Source organism: Epinephelus moara, chromosome 7, assembly GCF_006386435.1.
Source record: "Epinephelus moara isolate mb chromosome 7, YSFRI_EMoa_1.0, whole genome shotgun sequence".
NCBI lineage: Eukaryota > Metazoa > Chordata > Actinopteri > Perciformes > Serranidae > Epinephelus > Epinephelus moara.
Genome location: NC_065512.1, coordinates 24552711 through 24561561, shown reverse-complemented (window position 1 = coordinate 24561561; position 8851 = coordinate 24552711). Strand labels below are relative to the sequence as shown.

The window sequence follows — 8851 nt, the reverse complement described above, 5'->3', positions numbered from 1 at the left end:
CTGGCGAGCTTTTAGCGCACCTTCGGCGAAGCCTTTTGGCACGAAACTGTCACTGCGCCAAGCTGGATCTGTCGACACCTCCCCCTGCTGCGCCGCCACACCCATCTCAGCGCACCTCGGTCTGCCAAACTACTAAACTGAGCGCGCCTCGGGTTGCTCTGCTCGAAACTAGCTCTGCGTGGGGTTCGCCACCCTGAGCCACCCTGTGCTGCGCCGGGAAACTAGAGCCCTTAGATTCAGACAACTTTATTGATCCCACGTGGGGCAATTCATTTGTAGCATACTCATCCCAAGCATCAACCACAACAACATACAATTTCCTATGTTATGCACAGTCCAGTAAAACAGACCACTAGGTCATTGAAGGGCACATTGAATGGCCAAAGTTTAAAAAAACATATAGATAAAAATATTTAATATATATATATATATATATATATATAGTGTTACATCCAACATTATAAGAATGTGTAGCCTATTATTTTTGTTTTTTGATTCATGGAGAAAGTATTTTAAATTTAAATTTTTTAAATACAAAATGACTCCACTCAAAAGTATTTTGTTACAAATTACATTTGCTTTTTATAGGCCTTATCAAATACAAATTACAAAATACTCAAATGTAATTGAAATACGTATTTTAAATACAAGTAATAGAAATACTGCCCATCCCTGAGTACAGTAAGCATGAAGAACAGACATCAGTAGCAATCATTCATCTTGCTCTTTGGACACTCAACTGTCCACAGGTAGGGTTTCTCGGGAACACTCAAAGATAAGTGACAAACTAAGTTAAACAGCCTACACACAGACAGCTTTCATTTTAGTTTGTTTTTAACTATTTGCTATTGGTCCTGCTAGCATGATGTGCTTGTGCAAACTGCGATTGTAAACCATAATAGCGGTTAATTAGAGACTGTGGACAGAGCAGATTGAAATATGTCTTTCTACATGCTGAACACGTGTATTGATAAAGCACTGGCTTTTTACTAGCAAAGGTTTTATTGCACTTACGTAGAGTAACAAGCGTACTTGTCAGCTAGAGTAATCTTGAGGTTATACTCCCTTCATCTGCACCGTGGCCTCTCTGCTGTTGTCTGACTTCACTCTGTTGGGTTTATGTATGTCTGCGTGTGTGTGGAGGAGGTCACCATGCAGAATGCAGGAGAGAATCTGCAGCATGATGATACATGAAACCAAAACTTTAAAAAGTAACGATGAAAGAGCTGATCATGTCTGAGCTTATTAATACTATGGTCTTGATTCATTTTGCCCCAGGCTGCTTACTTCCTGGTCTTCGCACCAATCCCTAGCCAGGCCACTCGTAGCTTGCTTCTGGGCTGGATGTGACTCGTGGGCGGCCAATTGAATACATTACTTTTATAGCGGTAAGATAATATTAACTCTAGGGTGAGTTCTTCCCGATATCCGCATGCTAAAATTGACTGTAAATCCACTCTTTAAAGGCAATATTTAAATTAAAAAATTCTTCCCAAGAAAGAGGCATGTCCCAGACCCCTCTAGGGGCTTCACATCTTTGTCACTTGTTTCACCCCTGATAAGTTTGCATGCCTACAGTCCATGTTTGTTGTAGCCTATATACACTCCATAATGATAAATGCTTGGACAGAAGGATTAGGACATGCCGGGCAAAAAGACTGCTGTTGTTGTTGCCCACAGACAATCACTGGGTCCTCCATGAGGGCTCAGCCCCAGCAGCAACACCTGCATGGGTGACTGACTAACTGTTCCCAGTCACTGACAGCCACTCAACCCCATATAACACCAACACCTCTCAAAGCCCCGCCAGGGTTTTTACTGAATCTATTAACTGAAAACAAGAGGTCGATATACAGTAGAGTGCTCAACAGACCGCTGCAGTACAATAACAACTCGGCTACATCTGTTATTTTAGCAACACACGACACACTGTATACAGAGGCTGATTGTGATTTATGTTTATATTGCATCTGATTCAACTGGAATTCGATAGCGGGTCAGTTTTTTTAGCCTCTCTGTGAATACATTCATTTTCCCCTGCGTCCACGATGCCAATAGAAGCAACCCCAATATTCAGAGTGATCGATATGAATGAAGTATATACGAGCTTGTTTGGTTATCTAAACATGTCTTTATATGTCTGACAAGCAGACAAGTAGGATGATTATTTATGATAGTGTTCATTTGTATATGTGGAATAACACATAGGCCATTCTACTAACAGGCTCTTACTGAGAATGTATGAGAGGTGGTGTGGATGCTCCAAGCTAAAGCTAATAGGAAATTAGTCGGTGCATTGTTTTGCTCTGCATTTATGTCTAACCTGTGTTATTTCATGCAACCTTATGCAAAAATATGACATATTAAAAACGTAATCCAAACTCTAAGCACATTTTTTTAACCCTTTGTCAGAAATTGTAACGTTAAGGCTCAGACACTTCCTCACAGTATTACTTGTTGTTCAATTTGTACCGCACCTGTCCATCTCCTGCTACTTCTTCAATAAAAATCCAGTCCTTCTTCGACGTTTATTTGGTGCTCTCCGAATCATTTTTCATTGAGTGCGATTCATTTTAAAGTTGGATGCAGACAAAGTAAGGTCAATAGACTGTTTAATTTATTCTCACCGTGTCTGTACACCCTGAGCTGTGAAATTGCAGAACAGCAACCGAGGCAATACAGAGACTTTGAAAACATTCAGAGAGCACATCTGCCTGCAGAGCATACCCGCTCCACTCTTGCCCCCTTCATTTATGCTGTTTGTTGTTGTGCATGTGTGCACCAAGATGTGTGAGCTTGTGTTTTGTGTGTGGGCGTCTGCTTTGTGCGAGAGGTCCTCCCTGCACACACACACACAAACACATAAATGCACAGATAGTCAGTCAGTCATCCTTGACCTTGTGGGGGGAAAAAAATGCTTTACAGATTAGAGAAAGGGGTTTTGAAGGCATGACATATCACCTGATTCTGTACTACATCAGACTCCAATCACACATGGCCTCGTAGTACCACCCCAATAATTCTCTGGATTTGTTATGGCGTTTTGATGCTCACTGTTTACCCGGGATTTATAATCATGACTTCAGTGCCCCGCAAGGGCTCAGCAGATCCAGCGAGAGGCTTAGATGGCAAACAGACGAAATTACCATGCAGAGGCAGCTGGCAGACACTTCATCGTGGCCAAGGTCAAGAAGCTCTCCAGTTTTTAAAAACATGAAGATGTGTGTGCCCCCTCCCCCTTTCCTTGTCATGACAACTTTCAAAGCAGTCTTTTTTTGTTTGTTGGTGGGGCCTTGGAGTCCAGCCATGGAAAAGTAACCCATCACCTCTCTGTCAGGCAGCTCCAGCAATGTACTTTACTTTGTCCTGGATTGATCTGTGCTCTCCGATGACAGTATGACCATTTCATTTCTGTTGATCACTGCTTTTCCACCTCAGAGAGCATGAGCTGTAATGGCCCTCCAGCAGCATGGCACTCCACTATTACCTTCCACTGCCAGAGTTCTGCAGTAGTTTAAGACAGAGTGCTGCACTCCCTGTCACAGTGATAGGAGAAGACTTGAGCTTGTGACCAATTAAGTGCTACATCTTGTAACTGTATGAAGCTAAGGTTTTGTTCCATGAAAGGAAGTGCATTGAAAGATTGTCTTTGAATTGCACAACGGACCTTTATTCCATTATAGACAGATAAACAACAGACCGGAATCTGACGTGTCAATGAAAAGACATTTCCACTTTGTTCCATCGAGGGTTTGACATAATTTTGCTTCAACAATGTTATCAGATTTGGGTCACAGTGAAGGGAAAATGTATTTCAAAAGGTTTGAGAAAAATCTCATTTAGCACGCACAAGTCAGCTGCAGTCGCTCAAGGGCATGGGATGAGCGATGTCATTACACTAGCATTGTGAATCTGATTGGTCACACCTCATATGTGGCAAAACGACCTCAGAGTGCTCCGTGGGCTTGGAGTGGGGCTAAATGGGATCAACAAATTCTTTTAATGAGGGAATTACCAAGGGGATAACATACTACTGTTATGTAAAAGTATTATGGAATGTTGTTGACAGAGCATGTGCATGTTTACATCAGTAAAAAAAGATCAGTGAGTGAAAAACAAAAAAGTGCTTATTTTTCGTCCATTTGAACCATATTTTGATATTTACGAATTAAAATTATTTGCAGGGATTTACACCTTGGAACAAGAGATGTGTCCAACAGCACTGGATTCCTAATTGATAAACTTGCACTTGCTTCACCAACAAACTACAAATTAAAAACTTTGAGCTAAACTTTGTTTATAAGCCAGAATAACAAAATAGGACCTGGACAGGTTTCAAACTTTATTCATTTACTGATTAATCATTTCTCAATGTCTTCTTAAAGGTTTAAATCTATGAGTCTGCAGTCATGCGTGGGTCAGGGTTTTTTAAAGGCCCACACCAACCTGGCCCGTTAGACCTGTAAACTAATGCATTAATCAATGACCCAAACATGACCTGCAAACCCACAAAAGTTTCTGATCATGACCATCACTAATAACAACCTACTTGCTGTTGGTATGTGTATGATATCTCCAGTAAATATCACAATATAAAATGTGTTTTCTGTTTTAAAAAAGTACAAAGGTGGAAGACAGCAAGTACTCATCCATCTTTAAAAAGGTTACATCTTAACTATGATCTCAAGGGCACAGCTGATAACCTACATGGTTTGTTTACATGAGTGCACAGCTGATAAGTACAGCCATTTGTTTACATGATGTTTTTGTAGTTTACAGCTTATTTAATGGGTTTCATGTGGACAGAGAGGCACTTGCTAGTCTCTTACACAGACGCCGATGATGTCAGCGCGCTGGCTGACTCTGTCGTCTGTGGACATTCCCATAGGAAAGTTGTAATAGAACTAGCGCTGGCTCCCAGCAACAGTGATGTGATTGGATCCAAATCCGTGTACTTCCGTACTTCCTCGACCAACGGCTGATTAGCTTTGCCTTACACTCGCCTACACCGGAATTGCTGTTCCCCGAATTGTTGTCCATAGTACAACAGAAAAGGAACTGTTTAGTGCATCGCAAGAAGAGATTAAAATGGATATGATTTCATTTGATTCAGCTATATTGCAGAGCTGCAACGTCCACAAGACTGGAGAAATTAGGGATTTACAGCGACTCTGTCTAAAATTCCTTATGCAGGAGAAGAGAGATGTTTTGGCCTGTTTACCGACGGGATACGGTATAAGTTTGATTGCAAGCCTGGCCCACTGTAAGCGTGTAACACACGTGCCATACCTATGGCAACGCCGTCACGTGGTCTGGATATCCCCGCACATTTCTATTACAAAACGAAAGACGAATGTCCCCAGACTCCCATTCCGATGTAAGGGCGGCTGGTCACTCGAGATTAGGCACTTGCTTGCTGTTAGGAGATGGTGTTAGGCCTACATATTTGCAGAGGGAAATATTTTTACAGGACACATATCTCAGGTCATAACCTGGGAGATTTAAATATGTCACACTTCGACAGATTTTCCTGGTCAAAAGCCAAACAACGGAAATTCACTCGCTGTGTGAGATAGACAGAGAAGTGGAAAGAGTGGTAGAGAAGGGAGAAGTTGTGTCACTGCACAATGCATCTGTAAGTTAATAATAACTTACTCAGAGCATTGCTTTGTCACTTCATAATGTGACCACCTGAAACTTGCAATATTTTCTGACAAGTGTACTCAAACCACCCAGGCTGCAGATCATTGACCCGTGTGTCACTAGTACTTAGACACAGACGCACAGGTGCTTCAAGCTAAATGCTAGCATTAGCTCACAGTGACAGTGTTGACATGCTGATGTTACGAGGCATTGTGTTTAGCATTATGTTTAGCATGTGCAACATTTTAGTTTAGCGCACTACCATGCTAAAAATGCAGAAAGTGCATAAGGGAATGATGGCAAAGTTTAGCAAGTGTTTCATCATTAACAAATTATGTAACAAATTCAAATTTTTGACCAAACAATGGTGCAACAGGGGATCACCAAAGTCACACCGCCAACTGAAAAATGTTTCATCAGGATATTCAAGTTCAACAACATATCTGAATGCATTTACTTGGGCAATCAGCTACCATGCAATCATAAATGCTGATTGACTTTAAAAGATATTCAGACTGACAACAGAAGTCAGTGAGGACAAAAATTGATAATGCAAATTAACTTACCTCTATAAATAGAAATGGTTTCCCATCTGAATATGGCTGCAGAAGATGAAGGTTGTCGAAACTGTGTGTAAAATGTGATTGACATTAATGTTGCGCTGATAACTTTAAACTTCCATTTTTAAAGATAACACTTGTGAGTTCATCTGCTCTATTCTAAAATGCCAATGTTCTTGAAGCAAATGGACCTAATAATAGTTAAACTGACTGTAAATCAAAAAGTATTAATTTTATCCTACTCATTCTTTTCTCAAACTGGTGGAAAATTAACTGAAATATAATTGGTCTTTCTGGCCCCTCTATGAGATGCAGATGCTGATGTCTTGATTCTACACAATCACAACTTTGCTCTGTGTAGGCGTAAGTAAGAGGGGCTGGCTCGGTGTCAGAAAAGTTGATAATATGTCTACACGTCTGTGTTTAGAGAAATCACGCTTACGCTTACGCATTCAATAACCACAGAAACCATGCTGGAAATTTTATCGAGAGGGGGTGTTTACAATCTGTGGACCACCATTTCCCATGCAGTATATAACTATTTTCCCTCGCACACAACCAGGAGATATACTGTGATGACAAGCGAAACCTTCTCACGTTTTCTCGACTCCCCCTGCAAACCCACAATGGGGTTTGCAGCATGGCAATTTTATCTTAAAATCATATGAAAACAGCACCTGATATGAAAGACATTTTGTGGTCTACAGGCACCATGGTGTGTTTGTGTGTTTGTGTGTGTGTGTGTGTGTGTGTGTGTGTGTGTGTGTGTGTGTGTGTGTGTGTGCATGTGTGTGCATGGAGGGAAGCAGTTTCCAGAGTGACAAACAAGTGAATTCATAACGTTCAAAATGTATATCATCCTCAGCTGTAATTTTAATGAGAAACTGAAGTGGAAACTGTATGCAAAGAAAACAGCACTATGTGTGGGAATTTAAAGTGAAATCAAAAGTAAAAAAACCTATACGATAAGTCACGATTCTCACCAACCACAGAGTTTTAAACAACTGTTTATTTCTTTATTAAAAGCAAGAAAAATAGTCATTTTGTATTATTTTATGGTCTCTTTGCTTTTTTAAGGAGCCTAATATGATAAACAGAGCATATCTATAATTCAGAGGTTGTCTACACACGACTCTCAGCATGGAGGTGTCTAAACTGGTGGCTAGTGGCTAGCAGCTAACATTTTTGACCGGGGGCATCCGAAGCATGTCCCAATATCAGTGGTAACTGCTGTATGAACACAGTGCAGAGTGGCGGTGATTCAACCTGGTCTCACTCCGAAGTCATCAAAATCTGACACATGGGCAGTGACTTGCGGCGTCAGACACTGACGAAAAAAGCTGCCCTTCAGCATCAACATGATACACGGCCGGTCGCCATTTTAGTTTAACTGTGCTCGGTGCCATCAGGGGGAAACGTGGCCAGACAAGAATGTAAGTTAAGGTGGTGAAAGTCCGAGTAGGGCAGGCGGTAGGGGTGGTGGATGGGTCCAACAACTACCGACCTTCACCCAGGAGAGTGGTGCCCGCGTCCCTTAAGATTATTAAGCGAAACCCTGTTCTTTTTTCCTGAACTTAACCATGTGTGCTAGCTGTTGGAGAAGGAAAAAACTCACTTTGTTGTACTGACGTAGTGCATTTATTTTGAAAGAGACAGTATGTAAACGGTAAATTTCCTGTGAAAACAGAAGTGTATTTTGAAAGAACACAATGCATGTAACAGACATAACTTGACATGGCGTCCCAGAACATCAACATCCAATGCAACCAGGGTAGTTGTATCTGGACGTGGAAGGTCCATGACCAAACATCAATATGTGACGAGGTCAGAGTGAGAATGTGTTGGGCGATTAGCTAGCCAGTGGAGTACACACACAGGGACTGACATGCACCATCATGCATGCCTCGCCAGGCTGTACCACAACAACAAACACAGAAGCCTGGATTAAAACACGCAGAGGGAGCTTGACTTTATTATCTCAAGATGCCATTGACCAACTTTATCTTTAAACAGTTCATAGTTGGTTTACTGCTATATTATTCATTCATTCATTCATCTTCTAACCACTTCATCCTCTTGAGGGTCGCGGGGGGGCTGGAGCCTAACCCAGCTGACATCGGGCGAGGGGCAGGGTACACCCTGGACAGGTCGCTAGACTATCGCAGGGCTGACACATAGAGACAAACAACCATTCACGCTCACATTCACACCTACGGACAATTTAGAGTTATCAACCTAGTCCCCAATCTGCATGTCTTTGGACTGTGGGAGGAAGCCGGAGTGCCTGGAGAGAACCCACGCTGACACGGGGAGAACATGCAAACTCCTTACAGAAGGGCTCCCACGCCTGGGATCGAACCGGGAACCCTCTTGCTGTGAGGCGACAGTGCTAACCACCACACCACCGTGCCGCCCACTGCTATATTAATGCTCCTAATATTGTATACAGCTCCTTTAAGCCCTATCTGTTTAAAAACAGTTTGAACTGTACTTTAAAATCATACCGTGTGATGCCTCAATTTACCTTAGCCTGTTTAGAGGGCTTTTTACCAAAGGATATCAACATAAAGATGAGATATTTTGCTGTGTGCAGCTTTAAGATGGATATTTTCAGCACTGTGCTGCACCTGGTTGCTGGGCTCTGACAG

At 41.9% G+C, this 8851-nt stretch overlaps 1 protein-coding gene across 1 annotated transcript in view; it reads right to left on the bottom strand.

Moving 5' to 3' along the window:
• Positions 1–6257, bottom strand: part of ikzf2 (IKAROS family zinc finger 2) — a 48532-nt gene extending 42275 nt beyond the window's left edge. Inside the window, exon 1 of the mRNA XM_050048527.1 lies at positions 6210–6257. The gene's annotated coding sequence lies outside the window, so the exon portion shown is untranslated. The remainder of the gene's footprint in view (positions 1–6209) is intronic.
• Positions 6258–8851: the final 2594 nt, after the last annotated feature.